The following is a 16140-nucleotide window of genomic DNA, read 5'->3' as shown; positions in this document are numbered from 1 at the left end:
ACATTTGTCCCCATTTAAGGGTAGACGAGGTATTGTTGGTCGAAGCAACCTAAAAATCGATTTTCATTATCTAGATCAATATATTATTGAAAATTAGCACCTTGATGCTTTGCAAAAGTTCATTCTACAAATCGTATACTTTGCAAACTTGCTTAATTTATTGTTGTTAATGAATTATGTACGTTTTACAAAAGTGTTGTTGTTTCAGACCTCTTTACAACGTAACTCAAGAACCGCAGCACCTATAAAAGTATATCTGTGATATTTTAATTCTTCTACACGCTCGCTATGAATTGAGCAATGCAGTTTTTGCACAAATATACAGTTTATAGAATAAAAAATAAGACAAAAAAGCAGAAAAAGATGTAAGTTGGAAAAGAAGCGAAAATCTATGTTTAAAAAAAAGAGCTGGAAATATATGTAGTGCGATAGTTGTTGGTATTGTCCAGGTCTAGAATTGAACATTGTAATGTTTTGTTAGAAAATTTAATAAATGATCACATCAAACAACCGTGATAAATTGATATTACATGAAAGATCCTGCTTTTCTCATGAACATAATTGAAATCAATGTATCGGTGTATTTGTAAATCAAGCGGTTTTATTAGCCACATATAAACTTTAGTTACTTTTTATTACTTTCATTCCCGCTTTTATTTCCCACTGGAAAGAGGGATTTATAATTTGAAAACATTAATAATGCGTTATTATTAATGTGTATTGTTTCAAGGCTCCCCAGAGCGAGACCTCCTGAAATGCGCGAAAATTGCATTATCAAGTGTGATGAACAGCTTTACTTTAAGGGGGTACTACAACCATGTGGTAAATTTGTGACTATGTTTGCATTTTTCTCAAAAATAATTACACACTGGTAACAAAAGTTATGTATATTATTGGGGCAAGGAATCCAATTACTACACTGAAATTTCAGTGACTCAAGACAATCGGTTCAGTTTTTATGATAGGAAACGAGGTACATCCTAGCGGTACCTTATTTCTGATCATAAATAACAAACCGCTTGTCTTGGGTCACTGAAATTCCAGTGTAGTAATTGGATTCCTTGCCCCTATAATATACATAACTTTTGTTACCACTGTGTTATTAGTTTTTGAGAAAAATGCAAAAATAGACACAAATTTATTGAGGGGTGTAGTACCCCCTTAAGGGGAAAAGGGAGAAGAGATTTATAGTGTATATAAAAAATAACGCCTAAGACGTTGATCCGCAAGCCTCAGCACACTTTACAGGTTGTCGCACTACGGCCCATATCAGTCCATAAACAAAGACCTTAAACCGACCATTAATTGTGAAAAAAGAGGAAAATGCTTTTAAAATGTCTAATATAACACACTAACAGAAGTTAGAGCCCTTTGGCCCGATTTAGGCCATATTTGTATAGTTTTGCCCCATTTTAGCATTAAATTTGCACATATTTAGAGCGCTTCGCGCTGAATTGTCCAGGTAACATCATTTGAGGATACTCTGGAGTAAGAATTATTGAAAAAACTTAGGTTACAGTGATGGGATTGGATGTAACAATTCTATCCGAAGAGCCATGGGCTAATCAGCAAAAGCTAAATCCTGCCTTGGTGCTATGTTTATCATCGACAAAATCAATGACAAAGTAGTTTTTCCATGTGATGGATCGCCTATGACAATACAAAGAGTACTTGAAGGAGGCGTATGATCACGCAAGCAAACACATAATGATGAAGTTACTTACTTTCACATGCTTTTATTAACGGCTTTATTTCCCACTGGAAAAGATGAGTTATGAATCATAAACATTAATAACATGACAGTCATTACTGTTTGTTATGTCAAGGTTCCCAGCGCGATGAGGTCCTCATAATGCGTCAAATTCTACTAACGTCTGCTTCTTGAATTTGTTTTACTTTATCATTTTTATTAGCGCTTTTTAAAATTAAAATTAATGAGAAGCCTAAAAAGATGAAAAGTGTTGTGTTGTCATGTTTTATTACCTAGGGTTTTCGATTTACATGATTTATGACACCGACATGTCGATCAAATATGTTTTACTTTTTATGATGATGTATTGTATTATAAATGTATTTCTTTTGCAAACAAACAGCTAAAACAGTCTCTAACTAAAGATGTAGGGAGCCTGTCGTGTAAGAATATCAGGTGTTAAAAACCTATATAGATAATTATAACATCATTGCTCTTCCCCCATCTGACTCCCCAGCAAACACAAAACATTTTCGGCATCATTCGTAAAAGGTTAGAAAAGGTCGCCAGAAAACGTTTAAATATCGGGTTATATAAAGGGTATAAAAAGCTATAAAAAGGGTATAAAACGATTTCATAACATTCAAAAACATTTTTTTGATAACTTGCTGCAAATATTCTAACAAGTGTTGACAAAATGTTTGCAATATGTTCTACTAATTTAGCATTTTCTATCGGGGCTTTGTTTACTTGTTGGGGGTGAGTGGCGTAGCGTCAAAGCAACACGGGATGAAGTGAAAAATCATTAAGGTAATACACTATTTTAAAGTGTTGCGATTTGGTAGTTCACAACATCTTGCGAATGGTAGTGAGTTTCGGCAAAAATTGCATTGCTCATTTCCTTGCGAGCGTGTAGAAGAATTCAAATATCACAGAAATGCTTTTATAGGTCATGTGGTTCTTGAGTTATGTTGTAAAGAGGGCTGAAACAACAACACTTTTGTAAAATGTACATAACTCATTAACAACAATAAATTAAGCAACTGTTCAAAGTATATGATTTGTAGAATGAACTTTTGCAAAACATCAAAGTGTTATTTTTCACTAATATATTGATTTAGACAATAAAAATCGATTTTGTTTGGCTGCTTCGACCAACGTTACCTTGTCTACCCTTAAAGCCTCATTAAAAATTACCAAAAAGGGCAGATGTCCCATCAATCTGGCTCGGTACCCCTTCAATTGAATGACTCATACTGCACTGTTTGTTTGTTTGTTTGTTTTGTTTAATTAGTTATATTGCATGGTAAAATCATAATGATTTAAAAATACTTGTGGAGAAACCAAAAACCACAAGCTCTCTTGTAATGGTAGCATGTAGAGATTGTTTAAAATTTATTCTTTCCAATTAATTATGGTTTTATACAATTTGTTTGCCATGTTTGGTATTTTCTTATCTCATTTATCATGTTTATGACGTTTTTTATATACCAAATCCACCTACTCCTGGTCTATCAATAACCCACCTGCGTCGCAGAGGGACGTTTTACGTTTGAAAGTACTATACATACAGTACTGTACAAAAAGTCGCCTTATGAACTATTGCAAAACATTACCTTACTGATTTCCGCGAACTGTCGAATAACATCATAATTATTCAGTTGAACTCAATAAGTGCCTTGTATACACGCCGACTACGGTCCGGTGGCGACTATGGTCAATACAGCTTTTAATCCCCTTAGCCGCCATTTTGATTCCGCTCGCTCGATCACCACCTCGTCGTTGGGCAGAAAAAACCCTCCTATGTGTCATTGGCCCCTGAACATGTTTAAAACTAAGCCTCTTATGTAACCTGTTGGCAGTTTTGTTTTAAACATGTTCAGGGGCCAAAAGCACATGGGAGGATTTTTCCTGCCCAACATATAAATCGTCTGCCAATTCGCTATCCAGATCAGGTTGATCCGAGTTCGATACTGAAAATAATATGAATACGGCTATATGGTATAATCGCTCCACGTGACCGGTATAGTCACTGATTTTAGCCAATCAAAAAGAGCTCGTTCGATATCATTGGCAGATTGTTTCTGTGGAGGTGTGGAGTGAGCGATATCAAAATGACGGTGGAGGAGACTAATTTGCACTGCGCATATGTCCTAAATGTCGCCCCCTACAGTCAGTATAATACATAATGGACGAGTTATAGGTATCTTGATTCGTCACTATGTACAAATCACAACCAGACGACAGGCAGGGTATGGGATATTTATGACCGGGAGTATGTATACAAGTAGTTTCACTCACTTATTATTTTTGTAGTCTAGTACTAGTTCTTTGTTCTATATTTTAGTGCATGTTTTTCTCTTTTCTGTTCTTTTCTGTTTTTTAGTTCTGCGACAAAGAAGGTAGAGCCATGGCAAATGAACCATGTTTGGAACGAAAAGGTCGGATGACATACAAATGTTCATGCCCAGACGGATACGGATGCGATTATGTGCCTGGAAAATCCTTCATTTGCGACAAAACATAGTACGTAGAAATTCCTTTATGGTAACATGCCAATTTTTCTGTTGATTTTTCTCTGTAGCTTGAATGCGCCATCAGAGATGAGAATGCAGGCCCTGGTGAGGTGTGCTTACGGCCCATGTTTAGGTCTAAGCCTCAAAGTTGTGAATGCGTGCAAGGGTATGAGTGTAGCTACGATCCAGACCAAAAGGGCTCCGATTTCATTTGTCTCAAGTCCGAGTAAGTTTAGTAGTAGTGTTCGAGGCAGTGATGTCATCTTTGATTAGATGACGCCACAGTGTACGAGGTAGTGACGTAATCTTTGATTTATAAAATCTTTTGAGGTAAAATGAAAGAAACAATTTAGCCGCTCAGCAATGGCGCTCATATGGTGAAATTGATGAATAAAACCGGGTCAATTGGAGAATAAATCCGGGATAATGTAAACTGGCCTCAAAGAAACTTACAATTTTTCACAAGGTCATATCTTAAAATCCTGTCCATAAAAATGAACCAAAATTGCACACAGGATTACTTCAATACTCTACTCTAAGCAAGCAATGGTCAGTAACCAAACAATTGTCCAACCGACACAACAGCAAAATGCACTGACATAGAATAGCTTTCTGAACCACATTCACAGTCCAACAATTGGCACCCAACACAAGAAATCTGTGAGTAAGTGGAACAAGACCTGTTTCTTGAAGAAAGTTTGTGAAAAGCAGAAATAGCCCTGTTCCACACTATTTCACTTACTCTTTGGAAATAATCACTTGTGTATGGATCTTGTACGTATTCTCACAGATTTCTTTTGCTGGATGCCAATTATTCGCCTGTGAATGTAGTCCAGGAAGCTGTTCCGTGTGAGTGCATTTTGTTTTTGTGTCAGTTGGACAACTGCTTGGTTACTGACATGTGTTTAGAGTAGAGTATTGAAGTAATTTTGGTTCATTTTTATGGACAGAATTGTAAGATATGACCTTGTGAAAAATTATAAGTTTCTTTTTGAGGCCAGTTTATTTTTTATATTTATATCAAAGCTTTTACGTCACTACCTCGAGAACAAACTCCATCAACATAATTAATTAACCAGCAGCATGCAGTGGCGCCCGGGGGATGTGGGAAAAATCCCCCAGACAGAACTCTTTCCCCCAGTAAAATCTTTTTCAAGTATCCTGTCGTACAATTTTGTGACTACAATTGTAAGAAAACGTGCAAAATTACATGCTTTTGGCCTCTTTTAAGCCATATTGCAAAAATATAACAATTTGACTTTTATTGCCAGTTAGACCAAACTATCAGAAGGATCAGAATTTAGCTACATGTTTAATTTGGCACAACAATATAATATTTTTTGAATTCCAAAAACTTAGCCCTGTATTTTTTTGGAATCGGGCGTAGCAGCTGAAGAATCATGACCTTATAGCCAAAGAGAGGGTCATTTTGAAAATCAAGGTGCCACAAGGACGTTTTCTTTAATTTGAGATGCAGTGACGGCAAATTATGCAGACATAACCAAGTTTGTGTCAACTAGTATTCCATTAATTTATTCTATAGCTTTCCAGAAAGTGTCCTTCACCTGAAGAAATTGGTTATTAAATGTTGACAGTTGGTAACAGCTGTCATACTCGAAAATGTGTTTTGGCCACGGTGTGGTTGGGTGATCAATTGGAAGGGGGGGGGGGGGTACTCGGATTAACATTTTGACAGGATTGTGCCTCTGGAGCTCTGAAACTCCTACCCATGTTTATGAAATTTTTTACCTTGAAAAACGGCTGATTTTACAGTTTTTGAAAAAATTCAAATGGGACCCATGTTTAGGGTCTGTTTTCTAAAATCGGGACCCATGTTTAGGTTTTTTTTGCAAAAAGCGATGATTAGAGCGGCACATCCCCGCATACTTTATAAAGGTGAGTAGGCCTACCCCCCCGGTTTATCAACACCTTTCCAACTAAATGATGGTGACATTGACACTTTGTTTAAGGCACCAACAGTGTAACAAATACATGAATTGACAACTTGCTACACATTTACCAATATCATCCTATTCATAGTTTTACTTTTGTTTTGATTTGTTCACAGCGGAGTTTCTCAATTGCGCAAGATGTTCTTCTAAAGACAGCAGTGCCCAGATGTTTTGGATGAGTAGTGGTTATGTATATATGCGATAGGAGGTACACGTGTAGATGTTTTGTATATGGAATTTTGTTGAAATCTAAAGACAATATTTTGAAATTATTCTTAAAACTGGTAGAAAATTACACACTACAAAATTTTTTGAAACATTTCAAAAAGGTAGACTTACAATATGATCATTACCAAAATAACCCTACTTTTGTGTGAGTTTTCACGTGTGGGCCTAAACAAAATTACAACACATTGGTTCTTCAAAAGAAGTCATAATTTTTAGTTATTACTTGTAAATAAGTTAACAGTTTGTTTCATAGTATTACGGTTTCCTCGTACTGACAAACTCTGCATAAATATAAACCGAGCCTTTCTGTGATACAGGCAATAGAGGGCGACATTATCGTCTGCAGAACTAAACGATTTTTCCCACGGCTCTTGGCTACTATAATCAAAGACAGAATTAAAAAGACTAGCTTGCGTCTGACGTCATCTGTCAATCAAACTCTGACACAATTTGTACTTATAAGTGTCGTAATGAATGTGGTGTTAGAACAGCGTGCCTTATGGTTAATTTTGCACCTTCAAATAAACAAACCAATTCAAGAGTTAGGTCTTAATTAATAGGAAACTTTCTTTCCTGAAGGTACCATGCCAACAATGCCTAGAAAAGTTGTTTTTTGCCTTGTAAAAGTATCATAATTTTTCGCCATTTCTGCGATTCCTTTTCTCCGATCGGCACCAGATGAATCAACCTTCCTTTTATGCGGTACTAACCAATCAAGGGTCGTGAAGAGTTTGATTGACAGTGACATCAGACTTAAACTAGTCATTCTACTTCTGTCTCAGAATATAGCATTCGGTGAATCAAGTAAGGTACGGTTTATATTAAATCCAGTGTTCATCAGTATGAGGAAATGATGATTATATAAAATGTTGTAAATAATCATGAGTGATAGACCAAGATGACTTTCACAAACAAAAAATAAATCATTCCTGTTTTTCCCTTAACCCCCTGATCACTACCTTCCGATGTAACATTGTCTCTGATTGGTCGATTACATGATATCTTCATTTTAATCACCAATCAGAATGGAGCTTCGAAAATAATTCACCCCAATTTTGTGTGTGGTGAAATCATTCTAACAATGTTGCTGATTGGTCCAATTGAAAATGAAAACTTCTTTTTGGCCAATCAGCAGGTAGTTCTCATGGGGTTAATAACTTAAGGTAAATATTTTATATGTAGAAATGTATTTCAAAGTATAGCGAGGCAATAATGGGTTTACTAGACATTACAATGGCGTATCCAATATTGTAAATAATCATGATGATAATGGTTGTCTAAGATGACTTTCAGAAACAGATTCCCATTCCTGCTTTTCACTTAATTACTTTAAAGCAAATATTTCATATTATGTAGAATATGTTGTATTTCATAGTATAGACACATGCGGTTATTCCTGGCTATGTGTTCTCACAGAACATGTTATACAATAATTATGTTAATGTAATGAGTTACTATGGTTTTATGTATTTTATAATTAAACATATTAAATAGGTCGAGTGCTGCATTAGTAGCAGGTAATAATGATGAAATCCATTTTTCTCAAAGTATCACTGATAATAAATAAGTGTACATTAGGTTTTACTGCCTGAACAGAATTGATCATGTCTCACCTCCTTTTTCAACCAAATCGATGGTAATCACTCTAGTAGTGAGGGATCAACATTTAACAACAAATTGCCTCAGGCAAAAATCACTTCCTGGTAACTAAACATCACAAAAGGTCATTTTTATCTAACTCATTAAGGGATCCAAAATGAGCGTTTATTATGCTTCGACAGTATTTTTGTGGGACATGAGAGCACCTCAGACCTATCGAATTGCATTCTGAATACTGAAGCATGTCTTTCTGATATCAAATAATTTTCATTTTTTAAAATCACAATATAATACAACTTTTATGATCAATTATAAAAATTTGATATTTTTCAAATTTTTGATATATAACAGTCCTCGAAGTAAATTATATAAATCTAATGATATATTCTTATAGTGTATGTAGCAGGAGGAAAAGCCGACGGTCAATTGAAAATTTTGACCTTTCATATTGAAGATATGGATTTTTTCCCAAAAGACCTAATTTTTTTGGTGTTTTGGGGAAAAAATCCATATCTTCAATAATGAAAGGTCAAAATTTTCAATTGATCGTCGGCTTTTCATCCCACCTACATACACTTTAAGTATAAATCATCAGATTTATAAAGTTTACTTCAAGTACTGTTAAATATCAAAAATATCAATTTTAATGATTTGCCATAAAATTTGTATTAAATTGCTAATTTCAAAAAATCAAAATTATTTGATATCAGAATGACATTCTTCGTATTCAGAATGCAATTCGATATGTCTGATGTGCTCTAATGTCCCAAAATAAATACTGTCCAAACGCTCATACCCCAGCCCTTAACCCATGTGTGTCATATCCCCTCTAGCTATAATGACATCCTTGTGATCTGGTCAACTCATTGACAGATACCAACCTCATGGAGGAATTCAATTTTTGATCAATTCTCTTCAGGTAGTAAAACCTAATGAATATGCAGAGCTTAATGCTATATCTGTGACCCTACCAAATAACATACTTGTACAAACACTGCTCATTTTATCAGAAGTGATAAAATAAGGGACCAAACAAACAGATTGATAAACTTTTAAAACCAAAGCTAGTTTTGCAACACATGTTGGTGGGTTAACTGTTTCTAGTATAATTATAGGAACACCAAAGTTATTTTTGCCCCACATCCAGTTTCACTACGCCAGTTTGGTCAATATTTCATTGAGGGATTAGACTGCTTTATACAGTAAGCTGTTTAATCCTTGTCTTGACACCAGGCCAGGATAAGGCTTAAACATGACGATAATACCAAAATTTAGTACCTGACTGCAACTAGTTTGATAATTTGCTTCTATCGTCCCAATTATAAAGCAGCAGCTATTTAAATTGTCACTGGATTTGAGAAAATGAATATCAAACACCAAGTACATCAAGTCATATTATTTATTTCCATGTATGTTTCTTTTATGTTGCATAATTTATTAGTTTTTCAAATTTTTGTGGAGTAAAATATGACAGTATAAGTTAAATCTTATTTAGAATACATATGCATGCAAACAAAACCCAAAATAAAATTTACTACAAAATAATTGAATTTGATGAAGACAATACATTCCTGTGAATTTCAAGACAATGCATCAAGTAAAGCCTAGTGTCTGCTTTGTTATATGCCATCCAAATACTGTATTGGACCATTCCATTTCAAATCCATACTCCCCCTATGGAAGGCATGACCATAATCTCCCACACAGGGGATGTAGATTTCAAATGGAGTCACCCATTCAGGTAACCACATTTAAAATTCACACTCCCTGTGTGGAAGATTAAGGTCTTACCTTCCATAGAAGGTGTAGGCCTATGAATTTGAACTGGAATAGCCCATTTTCACTTTAGGAGGCATAATTTTATAACATGTGTATACAAGTTTGTACTTCTTCTTTCACAAGATGAATGTTAACGGTAAAATCTTTCAAACATTTGGACTCACAACCAGCCTTTATTTGACTGTAAATAAAACTTTTACTTGAATCCAAAAGACCTGCCTCCCTCGATAAAAAGACGGTTTCTGTTGTTTTTTTTACTTGGGAGAAAGAGCAGAAATAAAGTGATGATGAAACACATAGGCACTTGTATGCTGGCCATGAGAGATCATTTTTCCAAATTCATTGGATGTTAAGTTACACTGCCCTCTTCTTGCATGTCTGAAGCTATAGTCAGGCATTTCTGTTGAGGGCAGTGTTTACAACCCGTATCAGGCACACAGTTGTATGTGGAGCCTGTTTAACATGAAGTTGCCAGTCTGTGGCTATCCATTGTAATCAAGTAGTAAAATGCCAATGGGCTGTTCAAGTTGAACTCCATCAACCCCCTGTTGAAGTCATGACCTTAATCTTCCAACATAGGGAGTGTGAATTTCAAATGGGTTTTCCTGAATGGGTGACTCCATTTCAAATCCACACCCCCTGTGTGGGAGATTAAGGTCATGTGTTCCATAGGGGGTGTATGGATTTCAACTTGAATAGCCCAATTCATTATAAGATAACCAAAATATAAAATTGTACTTATTGTACTAAGGTCCTAGACTCAACTGATCTGAAATTTTTTGTTTCAAATATCTAAAAATGTAATAATCTATATTATGGTATTTTGAAATAAAGTGAATGAGATTATTGTCTTTCAAACCTTGTCAAAGAGAGTGATTTATTTTCATGTGGTTTTACATGAAACCTCCTATGTGCTTGTGGCCCCTGAACCTGTTTAAAACATAACTGCGAACAAGTTACATAAGGGGGTTATGCTTTAAACATGTTCAGGGGCCAATGACACATATGTGTACATCCATATCAAAATGATGCACTTGTCGGCTGCTACATGTGTCTCATTTCACATAATATCTAGGTATAAATACCAGACTCATCTCAAGTGAAGATCACTTCAAATCATTCCCAAGTCACATGGTTAAAGAATGTTCTTTGTATTCCTAAACCATGTGACTTGGGGATGATTTGAATTATAAAAACCTTCATTTGAGATGAGTGTGGTATTTATTCCTAGCTATTATGTAACAGAGACACATGTAGCAACCGACAAGTGCATCGTTTTGATATGGATGTACACATATGAGGTTTTTTCCCACCCAACGACGATATATAAAGTCCAGCAACATAATGACAATGTTTCCTAAGGCAACAAAAAGGCACCCTGTTTTATGTTTCCAGCCAACCCTGATTTTGTGGGGGCAAAAATGGATTGATTATGACCGCATAAAAGCAAGCAAAGTGAGTGAAACATATAAATTTACAGACTGGTGATTTTGAAAGTTATTTGTAAAAAAACAAAATTAAATTTTCAAAATGAAAAAAAAAAGTCCAACCGAACAACCCTACCTGAAAGGTCTGTCCACCTGTAGAACAGGGTTTTCTTTTGTCGCCTAATCCTGCAACCAATATTCTACCCGACATACACATAGCCATACTTGATGGGTTCTTACAAAGACGTTATACTTTTGAGAATATAAAGTCCTGACTCAAATAACCCAGTGTATAATGCTATAATAAATCAGACATATTGAATTCTCGCTATTCACAATAAGGGCGCCGCCAGCGGTTTGCGATGTAATCGTGATGTATCATGGGAAAAGGTCGACATCCAAGTCCGCGCAATACGAATATTACATGTTGGCTTTCCTCAACGCAAACTTTTAGACTAGGGTTTATTGATTTTATTTTCATAGGTGACTGCACACCCAGCACTCTTTGTGTACTTATCTCCTTCAATCCACTCATAAACTGTTGTCCAATGTCATCATCCACTTCAGATACTTGACTGAAGTACCAAGTATAGCAATTACTTGCAACAATTACCATGCTATTACATAGGAACACGTGACAATATCTTTTAGTCTGTCAATATAACGCTATTACACGCAAATCGATAGAAAAAAAATTAATTGTGCACATTTCAAATCACATTATTAAGTATTATTGAGTATCGATTCGTGTAACACCTTTATTTTGACAAACTAAAAAATATTGTCACATGTTCCTATGTAATAGCATGGTAATATTCAGATTAATGTAGCGGACTTGGATGTCGACCTTTTCCCATGATACATCACGATTACATCGCAAACCGCTGGCGGCGCCTTTATTGTGAATAGCGAGAATTGTCTTGTCACACTTCTAGACCAATTAGTGTGCTTCCTGCATTTATCCACAAGCCCAAAATGAAACGATAATTGATGTTTTTAAGCTTCAGCATTACAATGGTTTGAGAGCATGTGTTGCTTGGAAAATAACATCATTGGGCAAGAAAAACATATATGTGCTTTTGCCCCCTGAACATGTTTAAAACAACACTGCCAACAAGTTACATAACAGGTTTTTCTTTAAACATGTTCAGGAGCTAATGACACATAGGTTTTTCCTGCCCAACGACAAAGGCATTGTGTTTCTGCTGCCATGCATCTATTGTCTCATATAACACAAGCAACATCATTATTTTAAGTAGAACAACGAGGCAAGGCCGAGTTGTTTAACACCAAAAATAATGGTGTCACCCATGTTATGTCAGACAAAAGATGCACTGCAGTGGCTCAAAACAATACCTTTATTCTGAATGGTTTGAGAGCAAGTGGTACTTGGAAAATAAAGGCATTGTGTTTAGCTGCTGCCGTGCATCTATTGTCTCATATAACACGGGCAACATCATTATTTTAAGTAGAACAGTGAGGCAAGGCAGAGTTGTTTAACGCCAACAATACACGGTTGTTTGATGTGATCATTTATTAGATTTTCAAACAAAACATCATGAATAACCAAATTTTAGGCTTAAACAGCTAAAAGTGATATCGTGCTAATGTATACAGATGCTTTTGAGTCGTTCTCAACTTTAATTTCCCCTCTTTTACAAAATTATTCACTTTTATAGTATTTTTTAAAGCTTTTTCGGATATAAAATCAATCTATTAATGCCAAAATTGGTGGCGCTATTTAGTTACTGGACATTATCCTTTCAACCTTTGAATACAAATAATTCCTTTTATTGTTTGATAAAATATTTTTATAAAATTTCCTTGTTGCTTGTTTCACCTATTCCAGCTGTTTTATTGGCGGTATTAATCACCTAACCCTAGCAAATAAAGAAATATGATTTAGGATAAATAGCGCCATCTATAGTTTGCATTTAGTTAATAATGAAGCCAATTCTATATACATCAAACAGCCGTGAATAATGGTATCACCTATGTTATATAAGACGATAGATGCACTGCAGCGGCTAAAAACAATAATACCTTTATACTCATTCTTAAACACTTCAATTCAAATTAAAAAAATTAAGCATAAACATACAGAATTTTAATCAAATTAAATCCTGTATTTTACAAGGAATTACCTAAGACTTAAGAATCTATCAGTTCAGTTGTTGCTATGCGCAACCGATTGGTTCAAAAAGCGTGTACGTGCATCGCATCAACATGCACGCTCTGAACTGTTTTATATCATCTCATATCACATAAGCCTTTTTGAAGCATGGTTATATGGGTAAAACCCGCCAAATTCAAAAGCCTTTACCCATTTTGTGCACCACCATCCTACTGTGTCCGCCATACCTCTAAAAGGCTAATGGCGTAGAACCAATGATTACATGACCTTTCTGAAGTGTTTTCGGCCCTGATTTGGTAAAATGATCTAACTTGAAATTAAAATCGCTGTTTCGAGAAAAAGAGCTTTTAAGTTTGAACACTTGACGTTTTTCTTTTTGAATAAAATAAATTATTAAACAGATCTAATGTCTTAGAAAATATAAAAATCTCATTATTTGGTGGCATGGTGGTGATTTGAGGATGTCACCAATGGAAAGAGAGCCCTCATATTACCCAAGATATGGATTTATCTCAAAATGTCCAAATTTCAAGTTAGATCGTTTTACCAAATCAGGGCCGTGCTGGTTATCGCCATTTCGCATTACATACAGATGAACGCAAACAAGAATGACTCAAAATTGAAGATTACAGGGCGCATGGCAAATACCGTAAAGGTTCGCCTAATGGTGCTATGGGCTCCCTTGACAAAAGTGGAATTTTAAGCACAACCTAGAAGTGCCCTCCTTTAAAATTTCCACCAGCAAATAAGGGCATGGAACCTTAATTCTTGTTGGGATTTCAGAGGAGGGAGCTCTCTATTTGCATAATTATGAAATTAACCTCAAGGCAAAGAAACCCAAGTGCGCCATTAGGCGAATTTTACAGCATGTAGGTACAATATGTTGCCATCATGAGTGCCGTAAACATGACACAATCCAATACACTCTAATATCATGAGGAATTATGCAGAATTTTGCTATAAATCGGAAACATTCCACTCCATTGACATCATAAATCAATACAGATGGTTGACATATATTGCACACAAAAAGTATCCAAACACTGAAAACAAAAGCAATTTCTTACAGACACTAAAACTGAATTGCAAAATAAAGTGGTTGATAGATGGAGATACCTTATTCGGCACAATGTGATTTTATTCCACTAAGCTATACGCATTTGAATGACAAAAAAAGTTTCAAAAAAGTTTGAAAAGTGACAAATTTAGATGTATACTCCTTCAAGGCGATTTCTGCTATACCTTTTATTACGGGTTCAATAAAGCCTGCTGGATGAACGGTCACCCCACTGTGTTCACTATCTGTGTGCTTCAAGGGAACAGTCAATATAAATTTTTGTCACTTTTGTAAAGCTCTCTTTTTTATTCAAATTGCTTTAAAAGAGAGGAAAATAAAGTTGTATCGTGCCAAATGAGGTATCAAAATAGGCAGAACAAAATTCTCCATCTATTGACCACTTTATTTTGTAATTCAGTTTTAGTGTTTTTCAGAAATGGTTTTTGTTTGTGTTCGGATACTTTTTGTGCACAGAATACTTGAATAATATTCAACAATATGTGATTACAACAATATAATATTTTTGCTTGTTTACCTTTAGAGCTTATCTATATGATCCATTATGCAATCAACCAATCACACACGCTTATCCTGGATATCCAAAAAGCAAGAATTCAGCAGTAGAAAGATGTATACTGGCCACAAATAGTATCTGTACACTTAAAAACAAAAGCAACATCTCAAAGACATCAAACCTAAATTACCAAATAAAGAAGTCAATAAGCATATTTTGATACCTCATTCAACATGGTACGACTTTATTTTCCCAACCAATTTGAATGCAAAAAGAGAGCATTTCAAAAGTGACAAAAGTATACATAGACTTTTCTCTCATGGGGGAGTGTTGATCTGTCACGCTGTAATGAGCCCTTACAAAAGCTGGTTGAAATCACCCTGAAGGAGGTAATATCCCAAATTTGTCACTTTTGAAATGCTCTCCCCTTTTCCATTGAAATTGGTATACTTGAGGGAATATTCTTAATGTGCCAAATGAGGTATCAAAATATGCAGCAAAAAATGACTCATCTATTGATTGTTTTTGTTGCTAATTTAGGTTTAGTGTCTTTAAGATTGCTTTTGTTTTAAGTGTACAGATACTTTTTGTTTGCAGTATATATTCAATACCTGCTGAATTCAGGGCATGTATATACTGTGCATTAAGTGACCTGTACAATACAGACAATCAAACACACAGCACTTAAATGCAAACATGTCTTTCTGCCATTCCATCAAATTTCCATTCATCTTCATATTATGGTAACTTAAACTGGAACTTTACTATGAACAACAACACCTATTACACTACAAGATTCCTATTGGGGTCGCCTGCACAGGTATACCATTGGAAATGTATTTGACTGGTACCCACATAGTACCTACACAGTACCTCTGCTGCTAGTTCACAGGACCCAGCAATGGGAATCTTGTAGTGTATCTTTCAATACCCTGAGTACAAGAAAACATGTCCTACAATGCTATTTCCTCTATTCCATACATTACACTTGATGGAAGTCATATGCAGCAAAGAAGCAAAAAATGCAAAGTCTGTTGATGCACAGCGACAAAATCCCTGAATAAAGTCATATATGTGACACGATCTGGTCCATGGGGGCCAAAGGAGGCATTTTTGACAATTGAGTTACTGTAATTATTACATTATACATACAATAGGCCATCATTTACTGAAAACACCAAAGGTCTAGCATACTTGGTTCTAAAGTAATGAAGTTTTTTGATGTCTATTTTCTTATGTATTTT

The sequence above is a fragment of the Amphiura filiformis genome, chromosome 14, assembly GCF_039555335.1.
Source record: "Amphiura filiformis chromosome 14, Afil_fr2py, whole genome shotgun sequence".
Classification (NCBI taxonomy): Eukaryota; Metazoa; Echinodermata; class Ophiuroidea; order Amphilepidida; family Amphiuridae; genus Amphiura; species Amphiura filiformis.
This window is presented reverse-complemented; position numbering follows the sequence as displayed.